This window comes from Bos taurus, chromosome 1 (genome assembly GCF_002263795.3).
Source record: "Bos taurus isolate L1 Dominette 01449 registration number 42190680 breed Hereford chromosome 1, ARS-UCD2.0, whole genome shotgun sequence".
Taxonomy (NCBI): domain Eukaryota; kingdom Metazoa; phylum Chordata; class Mammalia; order Artiodactyla; family Bovidae; genus Bos; species Bos taurus.
Genome location: NC_037328.1, coordinates 256300 through 274928, shown reverse-complemented (window position 1 = coordinate 274928; position 18629 = coordinate 256300). Strand labels below are relative to the sequence as shown.

Here is an 18629-nt window from a genome sequence, read left to right as displayed (position 1 = left end):
CTTGGCACAACACTGACAAGGCCATAGAATGCCAAGAAGAGGAGTGTGCAACTCTTCTGCTGGAGCATGGTGCCGACCCAAATGTCTTGGATGTCTGTGGGAACACTGCTTTCCACTACGCTGTCTTTTGCCAGAATATATCACTCGCAACAAAGCTGCTTTCCTGCGATGCCAATATAGAAGCCAGGAACAAGGTGTATCTCAACTAACTTTATTTACAAAATATTTGCAAAGCATTTTTTTTTTAAACTGCTGCTGCTGCTAAGTCGCTTGAGTCATATCCGACACTGTGTGACCCCATAGACGGCTGCCCACCAGGCTCCCCTGTCCCTGGGATTCTCCAGGCAGGAACATTGGAGTGGGTTGCCATTTCCTTCTCCAATGCATGAAAGTGGAAAGTGAAAGTGAAGTCACTCAGTCGTGTCTGACTCTTTGCAACCCCATGGACTTCAGCCTACCAGGCTCCTCCGTCCATGGGATTTTCCAGGAAAGAGTAGAAGTGTTTTATTTCTAACTATGTAAATAGGTAAACTGAATAGTGTCCATCAAGCCCTGTTACAATGGAAACAACTCCAAAGCCACTGCAGTGGGAAACATGTTGGAGCCCACAGAGAGGGCAAAGCTCTGTCTCCCAGCCAGCCATCTACCCCAGAAGGAAGATTTCCCATCATAACATGCCTGGAGTGGGTGGTAGACTGAGAGCCCACAAATGATGAAGACCTGGGGGAAGTGAAGTGATGTGAAGAGTGGCTGCTTCCAGGGGCTCAAAGAATGGGTGCCCCTGGGGGTGGGTGGAAGGAGGAAGGAGACCCAGTGCCCATGAGGGGGATCTGGGTGAGTACAAGTGGGTCTGGGAGGCAGCAGGCCTGGAGCCCTGAGCCCTTCAGGACCCCGGTTCCGAGATCTGGCCAATAGGGTCAGGTCATGTTTGACTCCCAGCAAGGGCGTTCACTTGTGCTGATGACTGCTTGGTTTGCGATGTACACTTCAGGGTCTCCCGCAATCAGCCCCAGGGAGCTGCTCAGTGGGGTTGCAGCTGTGTGAGTGTGGAGCTGGTGACGGTGAAGCCGCCTCTCCTGCTTTCTGCAGGACACACGTGACGTCCTGCAGCTGCAGCCCCACCAGGAACTCCCTCTATTCTAACAGGTGGGCTCAGTTTTCCTTCTTTGGAAGCTCCAGCCTTCCCTGAGTAAAAGTATTTTGAAGGAACTAAATTGTCTAAGATTTCAATTTAAATTATATTCCCAAAGCATTAGAGAGTAAAGCATTCCTTTATGCGTTTATGGCTGGTATTCATGATAACACTGCACTTGTTAAAGGTAAAACATTTTGCAAATATTTTCCCCCACTTAAGGTTTTTTTTTTTTTTTTTTTGAATCAGTCTAAAATAGCAGAGTAAAGCAAAATTGGTCTCAGTAGACTTTGTCTTAAAATTCAGACATAACAAAAGCATTTTACAACATATTAGAAATCTTGGTGCTGTTCACAAATTGCCATTTTATGAAAAATGGTTTATATAAACACAGTTTCTCTTTCACTGCCCAAGTCTTAAGAGGGGAAAAGGAAATGAAAAGGAGGAAGCTAGTGAAAAGTGCAAGTCAAGCTGGAATTTTGGCAGTTGGGAAATGCCAAGAAGAGGATTTATTTATTTTAATATTTATTTGGCTGAGCTGGGCTTAGTTTCAGCATGTAGGATCTAGTTTCCTGACCAGGGGTCGAACACAGGCCCTCTTTCCTGGGACAACTGAGATCCAGCCACGGGACCACCACGGAAGTCCTGAGGTTTTGGTTTGTGCTTTTTATTCCCTTCAGTTTATATATTTCTTATATGCTTTTCAGTTTTCAGGGATAATAGTTGTTATTTTGAAAATGAGTGTGAGTGAATTATAAATTTGCCTAGGTGCCAGTTTTAAGAAGACTCTGATCAAAACAGACTGACAGTGAGCAGGTGATGATTAAGTGGGAATTAAGAGAGAAGAACAAATAACTACCTGATATTATCCTATTCTGGCAGAACCATCCACTTAGATAAGAGTCTAGACTCTGCTCTCCCATCTAGAATGTCTCAATGGGAAGGAAGTAAGGGGTTTATAAATAAATGAGATCAGGTTGCCTTTTGGGTTTACTATTCCCTGTTCTACCACTGTTTACCCAGGAAAATTTTAAAAATTGCAGTTTTGATGACTCTTGCCTCTTACACTTTTCTTTTTTATTCAAACCTTCATGTAAGAGAAGGAATTGGCCATGTGAGTAAGAGATGAGACTAAAGTGGTTGCTGCACTAATTCTCAGCTATATTCTGCTGGTGAACCACAATTATTTGGGAAAACTTATTTTAAAAATGTATAAGCCTAGGCTGTTCGCTGTAGATTTTGACTGAGTAAATCGAGGAACTCTTGGACGTGTGTATTTAGAACTATTCCCTTGAGATTCTGAACCAATCCTTGATGAATAACTATGGAGTGAATACATCTAATTTCTAAATGCACCCTTCACAAAAGAAAGTAGTCTCCTGAAGCATTGGAGTTTGATAAATGCTAGCTACTTCCATCAGCTCCCTCCTTTTCAACAATATTAGCCTGACTTTTTCTCTGCCCCTGTGCTTGAGATACTAAAAGGAGTATCTTTGGCAATATCTATGGGCTTGAACGATATCTCCTTTTCCTTCCAACCACTCATCATTCAGTGACACTCCAAGAGTCTTTAGCAATTTGCTCATGGTGAAGTCACTTCATCTGTAGAGTCTGACCCTTTAAGGATTTTGCACCTTCACTTATCATCCAGGTCATTAGGTCAACAGATGTTTGTTACCAGCAGGGTTTTCCTGACTGCAGTAATAGTAACTCATGAGCCTTTTTTGGTGTCAGCTTCAGGACAGACTCTTGCAGGGTGTCTGTTAGAATTGCTGATCCCTGGCATAAGCAGATGAGAGTTTTAAAACCCATGAAGTTAGTAATAGTACAGAGGGGAATTGTTGTAAGCATTTATTTTCAGCTGGCTTGGAAACTCATGATCCATTTTATTAACAATCTAGAAGAATTCTAGAGATAGATTGTAGTTTCAACAGGCAGTGGAAACATTCTTGACTGTGAATTTTGAGTCTTTTTAAAAGAATTTATGTTTAATTGAATGATGAGTCTTAATAGCTGTATTTATTACATATTGGGACCCACTTTTTTTTGTGAAACATTTTTTACAAAAAAAAACTTTTTTTATGTGATACTAAAGAAAGGAAAGGTTTCACATACAAATATTTGCTTTATACCCACCTGTTTGGAAACAGCAAACATAAAACCAAGAGTGGGCCATAAACCAAACATGACCCTTGGATATGTTTAGTTTACCTCCATACACTGAGTCAACATTTCAAATTTAGGAGGCTCATGCGGAAGTTCAGGCTTCTCCAAGGACCAAATCTGGACCCCCTTGAACCCATCCTACTGTTTGGTCTGCGTGCAGAGGCCACCCCTTCTGTGTGGGATGGGTGTTTTCTGGGTTACCGGTCTCACCTGGCTTTTTCACTTACTTAGGTCATCAGCTTTCCATCCATAAGCATTTGAGTTTCCAATTTTTGATAGTTTATTTTGATAAATATTTGAAGGTTTTTAAAGACAGTATAATTAATCTATAATTGATTTCATATTTTAAAAAATCTCTTAAGAATGGAATTAATTTTTTCAAATTAGAATTTTTAAGTTGGTTGTGGCAGTTTCACACTGAATAACTCTCACAAACACACAAGATTATAAGATACAGTGCAGGGAGAGCTGGTGGAAGAGCAACTCCCTGAGAAAATGTTGAGCATGTATATATTGGTAATTTTATGTTGCAATCTTTAACTAAGAGCAGTAAAGCAAGACAGACACCAGAACTCTAGGATTTTGGAAGCTTCCTCCTGGTGGTCTGGAGTTAATCACATGAGAGTCATCAAGAAGGGTCTTTGAAGATAAGGTGGGGAGGGTGCTCATTCTGCATGCAGTTAGCATCTAGCTAATGCTGACCTCTCCGCCAGAACGTCTAACTTAAGGAAGGGCGGTGGAAAGAGCAAGCAAGGAAGAGAGAATGAGTAAGATTAAATTCCAGGAGACATTTCTGAGAAAGCAGTAAAACAGGGTTCCCACAGTTGGCTTTTTGAAAAAGAAAAACAAAAGTTTCTCTCTTTGCATGTTCATATAGAGAATAATATTCCCACTGGAATGTCTGTAAACCTTTTGAGTTTACTCATGGTCATCCTTGGATAGGTTATGCATGCTATAGATAGTATTATATATTTCTGCCTCAGCATTGTCCCTAAAATATGCAGTTGATATAGTAGCTAAATGATAACCCCACCCCCTGCATTGGGAGCTTGACACTTAGCCACTGGACAACCAGGGAAGGCCCAGATGAGGAACATATTAAAGAGAAAGAAGATACACAGGGCAATTAGGAGGGGGCTCTCTTTCATTTACTTTCTGACTTTTATTTTTAAGTTCAGAAAATCGGTTGCACGATTTTAATTTCAGTTTAGAAATAGGTTAACTGTGTACATTGGAAACATCCTGTTTTACAGGATGACCTGACACCACTGTTACTTGCTATATGTGAAAGGAGAGGGTAAATGGTGGAGTTTTTAGTAAAGAAAGAAGCAAATATACATGCGGTTGATAAGATGAAAAGGTACCATTGTTCTTTTTCTTTTTAAAACCCTTAGTGCTATTCTAGAATGATAATATCAAGATTAAATGAATAAGAGAATTCATTTGTGATCTACTTAGGTAGAATATCAATTATTCTGACTGAGAATCGTGAACAATATATAGCAGGAATGTATATCAGGATTCATATTCCTTTAAAGTATTGACCGATGTCCTATGCAACCTCTTTTTGTTTGGTTGGTTGATCTTATAATAGCTGAGGTATTTCAAATTAGTTTTATTAGCTTTGTGAAATATGGATTCTGCTTTTTAGTTTACCTCATGACAGTATCGAGTTTCTTAATTCTTTTAAAAGAATTCTTTAACCTCTGCTTTGTATGTATATATTTTTATAAGATGCATAGTAAACCTAAAAGACTTGATTTTGTCTTTTGGATAACTCTTTGTTTTAAATTACTCTGATTGAAAAATGCTGATGTTACTAGGTTACAAAAGACTCAGATACAACATAGCAACTAAATAACAACAGCCACAAAAAGGTGATTATTACTTACGGTCACCTGATCCTGCGGTCTCATAGTTTTTATCCTTTCTCATTTTAATACATTTTTATATTTGCATTTTTAATGCAGGTAGAAGCAAGAAAGATAGCTTTTATTGGATAAACAGTTCCTTTAACCAAGACAAGTCAGAGGTGAATGATACAGATGAAAATGATGGGCTTTAGATTCAGGCTAGGTTCAATTCCTAGGTTTCCTACTGATTAGGGTTATCATCAGCAAATAAGTTTCCTGATACAAAAGGCAAATAGTAATGCATCTTTCAAAGGTGCCTGTGTGTGAGAAAGATTTTATATATAGTATTTCATTTTTAGCGCCTAGCACATGCTTGTCTACATCATTAACTGCCACCATGACTATTTTTATTCCCATTATTATCAATATTTTTGATTTAAACTTGCCAGTAGCCTTTCCTTAGCCCAACCTTTAGCTGACTTTGAAGCCAAATATATCAGACTAAGGAGGAAATAGGGAATTTATCCCTTAGATAGTCATCTGCCTCAGATAAGTGACCTCAGCATCGTTTCTTGTCCATCAAGGACTTCATTATTATTTTTAAAAAAACATTTATTTATTTGGCTATGTGGGGTCCTAGTTGTGGGAACTCTTAGTTGCAGCATATGGGATCAAGTTCCTTGACCAGGGATGGAACCTAGGCCTCCTGCACTGGGAGCCTGGAATCTTATCCACTGGCCCACCAGGAAAGTCCCCATCAGGGACTTTTGAAATAGTAAGTGCTGCTACCTGGATTCCCAGTGGGACAGGAGGCTTCTTTTCTGTCCCTTTATTTTGGTCTTGGAGGTAATTTGCAAAGATGCACACTTGAGCTTGTAAATGGTCAGTTCTTCATGAAAGGGCAAGGCGTTCACTTGGTAAACCATATCAAATTAACTGTTTAAGTAAATCAACTCAACTTCCTGAGGCTGAAGTCATCTCTCTGTTGTTTTAGAACAGCCCTCATGCTTGCTGTCAAGTATGAATCAACAAATGTCGTCAGACTTCTTCAGCAAGGTGCTGACATCTTTTCTCAAGATGTTTTTTAGGTGGACTGCAGAAGAATATGCTGTTATTAGTGGTTTTAATATGTAAGTGTTCACATTAAAATGCCAGTTCTGATAAGAACAGATACTACACTGATGTATAGATCAGTCTTATGGACTCTGTGGGAGAGGGAGAGGGAGAAGGTGGGGAGATTTGGGAGAATGGCATTGAAACATGTATAATGTCATGTATGAAACGAGTCGCCAGTCCAGGTTTGATGCACGATACTGGATGTTTGGGGCTGGTGCACTGGGACGACCCAGAGGGAGGGTATGGGGAGGGAGGACGGAGGAGGGTTCAGGATGGGGAACACAGGTATACCTGTGGTGGATTCATTTCGATTTTTGGCAAAACTAATACAATATTGTAAAGTTTAAAAATAAAATAAATTTAAAAAATAAAATAAAAAAATAAATATCACCAGCTCTGCAAAAAAAAAAAAAAAAAAGAATTTTCCACAGTTTGCTGTGATCCACACAGTCAAAGGCTTTGGTGTAGTCAATAAAGGAGAAGTAGATGTTTTTCTGGAAAAAAAAAAAAATCCTCCAGTCAGATGAAGATGGACAATGATTGGAAGCTGATGAAATAAGAATGGCAAAATGATAACTGTTGAAGCTGGGTGGTGGTGGTGGTACATGAGAGTATATTATATTCCCTCTTTTATGTATGTTTGAACACTTTTATAATAAAAAAGGATTTTTAAAAGAAATATAGATTAGGGGTATGAGCCCTACATCCTATTCTGATTTACCCTTAGTTGTGTAATTCTGGTCAAGTCACTTCATTACAGTACCTGAACTCTTTGCTTAATGACTTAGACATATAACTGAGGAGGGAGGAGGGTTCAGGATGGGGAACACGTGTATACCTGTGGCGGATTCATGTTGATATATGGCAAAACCAATACAATATTGTAAAGTTAAAAAATAAAATTAAAAAAAATAAAAAATAAAAAAAAGAAATATAACTGATAAAATGATGATGATAAATTTTATTGTGTCTAGTGTGTACCTATAATTATATCAAGTGGTAAAAAGAAACAAAGAACTGCATATATCCTATTCTCCAGGCATCAGGGTTGGGGTGTGAGAGCTAGAGGAGAGGAAATATGGCTTTGTAAATGTAAACCATTATATAGAATAGTTAGAATAGTTTATATAGAAGTTTCTTATATAATAGTTTCTTATATAATATAAAAGTTTCTTATATAATAGTTTCTTCTTATTATATAGAAGAAAACTATCATTTGTAATTCCATCATGCAGAAATAAACACAGTAAGATCTTGGTATATATTTATACACCTTCCAGACATTTTACTATCTACATACACTAGTCTTTTTAAAAAAAATAAAATTTGAACTATTCTGTAAAAAAAATAAAAATAAAAATAAATAAAATAAAATGCCAGTTCTCACTAAACTGCAGCCAAAAATAATTTTATCTGTTACTTGCTACATGACCAGTGAGAGTTCCAGTTTGGTGCAGGCAGTTTGGAGAATGGTGGTGAGATGTTCCCCCTCAAGAGCTGAAAGCCAAGCATAGGCCAATTAGATACTCTTCACTATGGGCTCGGGGTGCTTTATCTCAGGACATGTAGACCTTGATCCTTAGAAAGCCTGACATTAGCTATTTCATTCCAAGTGTGACCTCTTGGTATGGCATATGAACAGTGTCACAGTTGTGATATTTCTAAGTAGTTCTTTGGGTCTTGCAATATTTATTTCAGCAGCAAATCCTGTTTTCCCTTGAGGGCTTTCCTCTCTATACACTTCCACTTGAATTTTCCAAGAACCCGGAGGATTCCCTAAGATCAACAAAACAGTCCTCTTCCACAAGTCATTTGGAGGGGAGAAAATAATTCCTTCTCATCATTCTGTTCCTTGCATTGATTCTACTGCTGCAGCACTGCTGCTACAGCTGGTCTTGACAGGGTCTGCTTGGCAGCTGGATCTGGAGTCTGGATGTGGCTTTATAAAGACCTTTAATAAAATCATTTTAAAAGAAAAAAAACAAAAAACAAAACTCATCCTTCAGTGGGCTCATGATTGACCTTTGCTCCCAGGCTGCCCCTCTGGGTCCAGGTTCCCCAGCCTTTAAGGTGATGCACACGTCGACTTCAGAGTGAGAGCTCCTTTGTTCTCATATGTATGCTTGTCGCTCAGTCACTGCTGCAAACAAAGCTACAGCACCCAGTTCGGGCAGCTGGGCCACCTAGCTTCCCCCCTCACTCAGACACCTTATGTGGAGCCCACATGGAAGCCTAGATCTTCACAATGAGGTGCCCTTGAGGCTCTTATTTATCTTTTATTCTAGCAGATGTCAGGGGGGACCATTTTAGGCTGTCAGAGAGGGTCAAGTGCTCGTGCAGGGATTGAGCAGACTTCCCTTTCTCCTTTGTATCTAGACTTGAACCTCAAGGCAGCTTTCTGTCCTGTAGGGGCACCTTTTCTTAGGTCACAGGTTCCCTGTCATCCTTCCCAGAGTAGTGGGTGCCAGCTTGCCTGAGATTCCCTAATTATGCTTGGCCCCTCATGGGATCTCTTTCCTGTAATAATGAAAATCTTCCAAAGGATTTCTGTCTGCCTCCACCTTAAATGTTTTCAGAATCTGCCCCATAAGGAACCCATTCAGCAGAAATCCCTAAATCTCAAGTAAGATAGTTGGAATTCAGAGAGGTAAGCCCTATCTAGAACTTGCCAGTACCCACTGTAAGAGTAGGGATATGTCTTCCAAGTGAATTGGAGAGGAACATGGAGATTAAACAGCATTGTCAGAAAGATCTGCTGGTTTCAGAGTTTGAGTAGGTAGATAAGAAAGAGTAGTGGTCCAGCCCAGGTCTTGATTGTGATTAGTTTTCTGTTCTTGGTGTAATTAGCTGCAATAATGGGGGATCATTATGTTCTCTAATGTAGTGAATTCATATGTTATAAATAAATTTAGGTATACATTATCTAAAAGCTGAGATTCCCTAAATTACAAACCACAAAGAACAGCTAATCACCAGAATTAATAACAGTTTCATGCAACACTTGAATGATAAACGTATGAAAAAGCACACATTGGGATTTACTTGGAATTCCAAAGTAGTTACAGCAATAAAGTTGAAGATGAAATTATTCCACTCTTTGTTTCTGCAAGCATTTTGGGCATATATTATCTCATTACATCCTATTAATCCTCTTTTGAAATAAGGTAGTATTATCCCAGTTGTGTAGAGGAAGACTTTGAACTGAAGAGAAACAACTCCTCCAGAAACAAAGAGCAGTTGGTTATAGAGGTAGGATTTACAAGCTCGAGAGATTTTTCGTATGCCAAGCTAAATCTAGTTAATTATTGGAGCTGTACTGCCCTGAGTTCATGACTATATCATCTTCCTTTTCTTTTTCCTTTCAGTTCAGTTCAGTTGCTCAGTCGTGTTTGACTCTTTGGGACCCCATGAACCACAGCACGCCAAGCCTCCCTGTCCATCACCAACTCACAGGGTTTACCCAAAATCATGTCCACAGAGTCGGTGATGCCATCCAACCATCTCATCCTCTGTTGTCCCCTTCTCCTCCTGCCTTCAATCTTTCCCAGCATCAGGGTCTTTTCAAATTAGTCTGCTCTTCGCATCAGGTGGCCAAAATATTGGAGTTTCACCTTCAACATCAGTACCTTCAACATCAGTTCTTCCATTGAACACCCAGAACTGATTTCCTTTAGGATGGACTGGTTGGATCTCCTTGCAGTCCAAGGGACTCTCAAGAGTCTTTTCCAAGACTGCAGTTCAGAAGCATCAATTCTTCTGTGCTCAGCTTTCTGTATAGTCCAACTCTCACATCCATACATGACTACTGGAAAAACCATAACCTTGACTAGTTGGACCTATGATGAGAAAGTAATGTCTCTGCTTTTTAATATGCTAAGTTGGTCTAACTTTCCTTCCAAGGAGTAAGCGTCTTTTCATTTCTTGGCTGCAATCACCATCTGCAGTGATTTTGGAGCCCAAAAACACAAAGTCAGTCACTGTTTCCCCATCTATTTGCCATGAAGTGATGGGACTGGATGCCATGATCTTAGTTTTCTGAATGTTGAGCTTTAAGCCAACTTGTTCACTCTCTTCTTTCACCTTCATCAAGAGGCTTTTTAGTTCTTCTTCACTTTCTGCCATAAGGGTTGTGTAATCTGCATATCTAAGGTTATTGATATTTCTCCAGGCAGTCTTGATTCCAGCTTGTGCTTCATCCACCCCAGTATTTCTCATAATGTACTCTGCATATAAGTTAAATAAGCAGGGTGAATTTATACCATTACTTTCTCCTTTACTACATGCTAAATAAAAGTTTATAGAACTTAGAAACTTGAAATGTATATGACAATTGAAGTTTTGATATTATTTCTGACATTGTCTGAAACGATCTAAGAATTTGGTAGTTTTTTGTATCAGTGCTAAAATATTATTTATCGCATTTTTAATACATAGCTTTCGCCAACTGATTTCTGAATATAAAGAAAAGAGATCTAAAACTTCTCCTGAAAATAGCAACCCAGGTACGTCATCTGATACTGAATTACTCTTGGTGATTCTACCATAGATAAAGTAGGAATGAGGAAGTTTCAATAATGAAAGAACTATGAAAAAAGTAGTGTAAATTGCATGTGTATTTTATTTTTTAATTAATTTCTTTATATTCTAGTATTCAGAATTCTTTAAGAAGTTAATTGTAGGTGATTTAACATCAAAGACAGTATTGTCTGAAAAGAAATCTATCTCTTGAATATGGCCCCTAAAGTCCTATATTAGATCTTTGTGTAAATCAGAAAAAAAAAAATTAAGTGAGTATGATGTATATTTCATCTATAGTCATAGTACAGCAGATTGGATGTCTTATGAAAGTGAGCTTTCATTTTTAAAAATGGTTTGCATTTAGTGAGTGATGGCTTAGATGGTAAAGCATCTGTCTACAATGCAGGAGACCCGGGTTCGATCCCTGGGTTGGGAAGATCCCCTGGAGAAGGAAATGGCAATCCACTCCAGTACTATTGCCTGGAAAATCCCATGGACAGAGGAGCCTGGTAGGCTACAGTCCATGGGGTCGCAAAGAGTCGGACAGGACTGAGCAACTTCACTTTCACTTTCAGTTTCACTGTGTAGTGATTAGTCTCACTAAAATAGTTACCATCATTAAAACTGGGAACTTGAATAATCCCTTCCTGGTAGGATAAGAAATGATAAACAATAACTGCAAAGCTGAGGCAGTGTGCAGCATAGTAGAGAGAGAGATTATTTCTGAAAGATACCTACCGATTGTACAGAAGGCAGAAAAGCAATGCCTGGTTGAGAACCAGTTATTTTGCCTATTGTACCAAGCAGGTCTAGATTACCAACTTCATTCCTTACAGATCCAGAGAGAGTGAGATAGGTTGACTTCATTAGGCTCAGATATTTTCTTTTGTGTGTTGGACAATTGTCATGAGAGTATAGTTTTGTAAGAATAAGATGTTCTCTTGCCATCAGTTAAAAGATTATCATAATAGATATTCAAATAGAACAACTTGGGACTCTGCAGGTTCTAATAAAAGCACAAAAATACTTTGCATTAACAAAAACAGCATTAGGTCCACTGGATGTGGCATCTAGCACATTGTACAGGGTGTCCAAGGATACCTTTAACTGAGTAGACCTCTATCTAATCAAAGGGGGCTTCCCAGGTAACTCAGTAGTAAAGTATCCACCTGCCAATGCAGGAGATATGGCTTGATCACTGTGTCGGGAAGATCCCCTGGAGAAGAAAATGGCAACCCACTCCCATACTCTTGCCTGGGAAATTCCATGGACAGAAGGGCCTGGTGAGCTGTAGTCCATGGGATCACAAGAGTCAGACAAGATTTGGTGACTGAACCACAAAAACATCTATCAAAGAGCTGTAGTTTGGTTTATTACACTAGTCAGAGGAGATACAGTGATGACAGTGTCTTGGTCTTCAATATGCTCAGAATAGAGTTTTTCTCTGGTTAATTTCTGTATTTTTCTAAAGAAATTTCTCAAAGAAAACATGCTTATTTATTTGTTCATTTGTTCACTAAACAGATACATTTCAAGTGTCTTTTATGTACTAAGCATTGTTCTGATGTCACAGGGTGAAAACGTTTACAAATCACTGCCCCTGCCCTCCTTGCTTAAGCTTGCAGTGCTCCTCTCCCCGTGGAGTCACTGCATGTGAGTCATCCCTCCAGCATCAGATCATGACGACCCTGGAAAATGTTGTCCAACAGCACCAGAGTCCGTGGTTCCCTCCATCCTTCCCTAACTCCCTTTGTTCATCAGCTTAGGATGTGATGATGTATGCCTTCCAAGCTGAAAAAGCATGATTTCTATAAACATTTGCCATATAATGGGAAGGACTGATATAATGATATCCCTCACTAGTACACAGCACTCTTTGGGCAATCCTGATCTGTGTGGTCCAGATACTCCTGAGCAATGGAAGGAGATAGTCTCAACAGATTCTTTTTAAACATGTTAGTGTATATTTATGTATGTATGTATGTATATATATATATATATATATATATATATATATATATATACACACACACACACAGAGGCTGAACTTTTAAAAAAAGATTTTAAAAAGTTTTTTAAAAAGTTCAGCGTCTGTGTACCCTACTTCATGCTCACCACTACAAGTCTAGTCCCTATTCTCACCATTGAATTGAGCCCTTTTACTCGTTTGCCCTCCCCCACCTGCCTTTCAAGAGATTATCCTTTATAAACCTGGAATCACTACATCTTTCATACTTCTCTTGCCTTTGGAAAGAGGGCCAGGAAGAGAAGAGTTTTGTTTCTGATATTTTACCTTGCTGTGAGGTTCAGTGCCTTTGACCAAGCTTCCCTGTGATAGGGCGTTTTCATTGTGAACTGAAGAGCCAGAGAAGTAGTCATGTCCCAGCAAGACGTCTATAGTCTCTATTCAGTGCTCCAGGCAATAGAAATCCAGAAATACTATGCTGTTTAAGCATGCTATTGTCAGCTTATAGTACTTATTGTATTAATGGTATAGTATCATTTTCTGTCAGTTTCCTGGAGTTTGGTTAGGATTATGGTCATTGTAAACAGCAGTTCTTTTCTTTGATGTTTTGTTTGGCATTTGATGACTATAAAGGGGAGGAGTGGTTCTTAGGTATTAGTAACCTATGAGTATAGTACAACCACTGTTCTCTTCCTCTAGTGTGGCCTCCATGTGTGGTTTGAAATGAATACTTTTAAACAAAGCCTCAGTCTTGAGGTTTTAATACTCTGTATTTTTCTTCCATTGATTTAAAATGTATCTTGCTTTTTTCTTTAATAGTGGATGAGAGTTCTGAAGAGGACTCTTCAAGGAGGTAGGGTTTTATGGATGTTTTAAATTATATGTTTAAATAAGGGAACATGGAGAAGAGAAACTAATGGTTGTTGAGTGTTCTACTCTGGGTTAGACACTGCATTACGTGCTTAACATTTGTGACCTCATAGAGTCATCACAGCAGCTTTGTAAAGTAGCTGTGTTCTACTTTTAATTAGGCAACTGTGGTTTCAGGAGGTTAATGAATTGACCCTGGTTAAAATGAGCTGACCTGTGATTTGACAATTGGCCTTCCTGGCTCCCACATCCACTCCCATGGCCCTCAGCAGAGACTCAGAAGTACCTATGTAGCATATAAGTTAAAGATATAAATTAGTTCTTTGACATGTGTACATTTTAGTTTTCGACATTGTGGGGAAATTCCCTGTACTCCCTTAGAGTAAAGGAGAGAAGTGCCATCTCAGTAAGTGGTATCCCTGCTGACGGACCAAGACTCCCATTTTGGATGGACTCAGATTCGTCTCTGAACCTTGAACAGACAATGGAGAAGGAAAAGCCTATTCTTCCACTTTGTTTTAAGTCATCAGGTTTATTCCAGTTTGGGCAAACAAGAATTATTTCAATCCATCAGTTGGATTTTCAGTTCAGCAATTAGAACTTTTAGTGAAAAATTATTTTTAGGCTCTGCCGATACACTGGCTATCACTCTCTGTTATGGAAACTAAGAATGAGTGTTAACTAGATATTTCATAAGTTGGGAGAGATGGATTCAGAAATATGTAATGAAAAACTGCACCTGGGGGTGCAGTGATTAAGATGGTTAGTAAGACATCTTCCAATGTAGGCAGTGTGGGTTCGATACTCGGTCAGAGAAGCTAAGATCTCACATGACCCAGGGTCAGACAGACAAAAGATAAAATAGAAGCACCATTGGAACTAATTCAGTAAAGATTTTAAAAGTGGTCCACATCAGACAGAGAGAGAGAGAAGTCGCTCAGTTGTGTCCAACTCTTTGCAGCCCCATGGACTGTAGCCTACCAGGCTCCTCAGTCCATGGAAGTTTCCAGGCAAGAATACTGGAGTGGGTTGCCATTTCCTTCTCCAGGTCCACATCAAGAAATCTTTAAAAAAATTTAAAAAAAAGCTGTTTTAAAACAGGCCAAATTTTATTAATGTCAAGAAAGTTCATTTAATATATCGACAAACTTTCACTTGCTTTTTTTTTTTTCTTCTTTTATTCAAGGACATGAGGTCACTCATTTTTATTGTATGTTTTTGCTTTAAAGGTTTCCCAACAAACCTGGCATTGATTTAGGGCCTACATCAAAATGATGAAGTCTTAGATTTTAAAACCAAGGTAAAGTGTTCTGTTGTGAAATTAGTTTTCCTACTCTGAAATTAGTTTCATGTAGTATTTACTCTTATGATTAGACATGGAAGTGACAAATAGATTCAAGGGATTAGATCTGATAAACAGAGTGCCTGAAGAACTATGGATGGAGATTCATGACGTTGTACAAGAGGCAGTTATCAAGACCATCCCCAAGAAAAAGAAAAGCAAAAAGGCAAAATGGTTGTCTGAGGAGGCCTTTCAAATACCTGAGGAAAGAAGAGAAGCAAAAGGCAAAGGAGAAATGGAAAGATATACCCATTTGAATGCAGAGTTCCAAAGAATAGCAAAGAGAGATAAGAAGGCCTTTCTCAGTGATGACTGCAAAGAAATAGAGGAAACAATAGAAGGGGAAGGACTAGAGATCTCTTCAAGAAAATTAGAGATACCATGGGAACATTTCATGCCAAGACGGACACCATAAAAGATGAAATGGTGTGGGCCTAAGAGAAGCAGAAGATATTAAGATGAGGTGGCAAGAATACACAGAACCCTACAAAAAAGATCTTTATGAGCCAGATAACCAGGATGGTGTGATCACTCACCTAGAGCCAAACATCCTGGAATGTGAAGTCAAGTAGGCCTTAAGAAGCATCACTATGATCAAAGCTAGTGGAGGTGATGGAATTGCAGTTGAGCTATTTCAAATCCTCAAAGATGATGCTGTGAAAGTGCTGCACTCAATATGCCAGTAAATCTGGAAAACTCATCAGTGGCCACAGGACTGGAAAAGGTCAGTTTTCCTTCCAATCCCAAAGAAAGGCAATTCCAAAGAATGTTCAAACTACCACATAATGGCACACATCTCACATGCTAGCAAAGTAATGTTCAAAATTTTCTAAGCCAGGCTTCAAGAGTATGTGAACCATGAACTTCAGATGGTCAAGCTGGATTTAGAAAAGGCAGAGGAACCAGAGATGGGAATACCAGACCATCTGACCTGCTTCCAGAGAAATCTGTATACAGGACAAGAAGCAACAATTAGAACTGGATATGGAACAATAAACTGGTTCAAAATCAGGAAAGGAGTACATCAAGGATATACATTGTCACCCTGCTTATTTAACTTATATGCAGAGTACATCATGCAAAATGCCAGGCTGGATGAAGCACAAGATGGAATCAAGATAGCTAGAAGAAATATAAATAAACTCAGATACGCAGATGACACCACCATGATGGCAGAAATTGAAGAACTAAAGAACCTCTTGATGAAAGTGAAAGAGGAGAGTGAAAAATTTGACTTACAACAAAACATTCAGAAAACTAAGATCATGGTATCTGGTCCCATCACTTCATGGCAAATAGATAGGGAAACAATGAAAACAGTGACAGACATCTTTTTTTGGGCTCCAAAATCACTGCAGATGGTGACTGCAGCCATGAAATTAAAAGACGCTTGCTCCTTGGAAGAAAAGCTATGCCCAACCTAGACAGTAGATTGAAAAGCAGGGGCATTGCTTTGCCAACATAGTTCTGTCTAGTCTAAGCTATGGTTTTTATAGTAGTCATGTATGGATGTGACAGTTGGACTATAAAGCAGGCTGAGCACTGAATAATTTCTGCTTTTGAACTGTGGTATTGGAGAAGACTCTTCAGAGTCCCTTGGACTGCAAGGAGATCCAATTAGTCCATTCTAAAGGAAATCAGTCCTGAATATTCATTGTAAGGATTGAGGCTGAAGCTGAAACTCCAATAGTTTTGTCATCTGATGCGAAGAACTGACTCATTGGAAAATACCGGTTCTGGGAAAGTTTGAAGGCTGGAGGAGAAGGGGATGACAGAGGATAAGATGGTTGGATGGCATCACCAACACAATGGACAAGAGTTTGTAAAACCTCTGGGAGTTGGTGACGAACAGGGAAGCCTGGTGTGCTGCAGTCCATGGGATCACAGAGAGTTGCACACAACTGAGCAACTGAACTGAGCTGAACTGATGTTGATATTTTCATCAAATTTGAAGAACAGTGTAGATGCATACAAAATATTAATAAAATCATATGAAATGGAGGCTTTGCTCATAGTATATCCTTAAGAATACTGATATGTTACTGATCTATTGTATATAAATTCTAAATATATGTTTCTCCACATACCTTATTATACTTTTTTTTTCCTGTAAAGTTTGTTCTTGACTAGGAATGTCTCACTTTTTCCTTTCTTCTTCCTCTTCTACCTTAAAAAAATTTTTTTTTTAATATTTACTGTTAACCTAATTTTTCCTTGCAGAACACATTTCTTCAGTGTCTGTTATTTCAGTTCATCTCTCTCTGTCTCTATTGTGAACATGTTTGCTTATGGCTTTCTATTTAGAGTGTGGCTTTCATTCATGATCATTGCCCTATGGGTTTAACCTTGTTTTTTCCCTGTTTCATGGAAGCAGCTGAATTTCTTTCCCTGTTTCATTGGTCTCTAGCTGTTTGACAAACAGAAGTAGCTTATCGTGTTTGCAGTTCTAGCCCATCTAAATAAGGTTCTGTTAAAACCTAAACTTTCATATTTCCCTCCACAAGTGATAATCCATGTATATATTAATAATGGAAGCAAATTTCAAAATATAGCAATTAATTTAAATGTCTTAGTTTTTCCATAGTGCTCTAAACTACTGGCAGAGAAGGCATGGCAACCCACTCCAGTACTCTTGCCTGGAAAATTCCATGGACTGAGGAGCCTGGTAGGCTGCAGTCCATGGGGTTGCTAAAAGTCGGACACAACTGAGAAACTTCACTTTCACTATTCACTTTCATGCATTGGAGATGGAAATGGCAACCCACTCCAGTGTTCTTGCCTGGAGAATCCCAGGGACGGCGGGGCCTGCTGGGCTGCTGTCTATGGGGTCGCACAGAGTCAGACACGACTGAAGCGACTTAGCAGCAACAGCAGCTAAACTACTGGGGATAAATTATTACTCTAGAACATTTTGGTAGAGAAAGTAATCTAGTGGGTGTCCTAGTATTTGTATAGCAGTCAATTAGGGGTAAGGAGAGGAACATCTGGGGCTTCTGATGTTATCTATCATAATCCTTTCCCCACGAGCAGGTCAGTGACAGAACTGGGATTTGAATCCACATCTGAATGACTCCAGAGCCTGTGCTCTTTGTGTTAGATCATAGAGGAATGGGGGATATTATAATTCTTTTATTCAGGTTGATACTTGTTATATTCTTCAAACTCTTATTTTCTTCTCCAGCATGTCTTGAAATCAAAGTTAACGAGGCTAATGAAGGCTTCTCAGCAATCCAAGAGAAACAGTAAGTTATTTGAAGACTGTCCTCCTGGTGTTATTCCTTGATTTGAAATGACACATGTTCTCATGTACTCTCTCCTGTTTTCACTGTACTAGAAGAAAAATGTGGCATTTTGAGACCAGAGAGTACAACTTTCTCTCAGGACAGTAATTCTGATAGTAATGTTGAAGATGTAGTTGAAACAGTTCCCAAACCATCACCCTGGTTTGAGGGCATCTGTCATCCTGCCTTCCCATCGCCTGAGCCTGTTTCAAAACTTCTCAAGTCTGTAGCAGGCCTTGGTCGTACAAAGGTAAGTTGTTCTGTTTGTAACTCTTCTTTCCCTGTATTTGTTCACATAACAGTCCCCTGATCCTTATGGTGGCAAAGAAGATCCCACCGCAGAAATAGAAGCCCTCAAAGTCACGATATGAAATGGCGTGATAAT

The 18629-nt window shown here is 39.1% G+C and overlaps 1 long non-coding RNA gene across 1 annotated transcript in view; it reads left to right on the top strand.

The window, feature by feature from the left end:
- Nucleotides 1–18629, top strand: part of LOC101903639 (uncharacterized) — a 54684-nt gene that overhangs the window by 8195 nt on the left and 27860 nt on the right. The window contains exons 3-7 of the long non-coding RNA XR_003035135.2: nt 6146–6281; nt 10702–10769; nt 13571–13604; nt 18145–18205; nt 18298–18494. This is a non-coding gene — a long non-coding RNA (uncharacterized lncRNA). The remainder of the gene's footprint in view (nt 1–6145; nt 6282–10701; nt 10770–13570; nt 13605–18144; nt 18206–18297; nt 18495–18629) is intronic.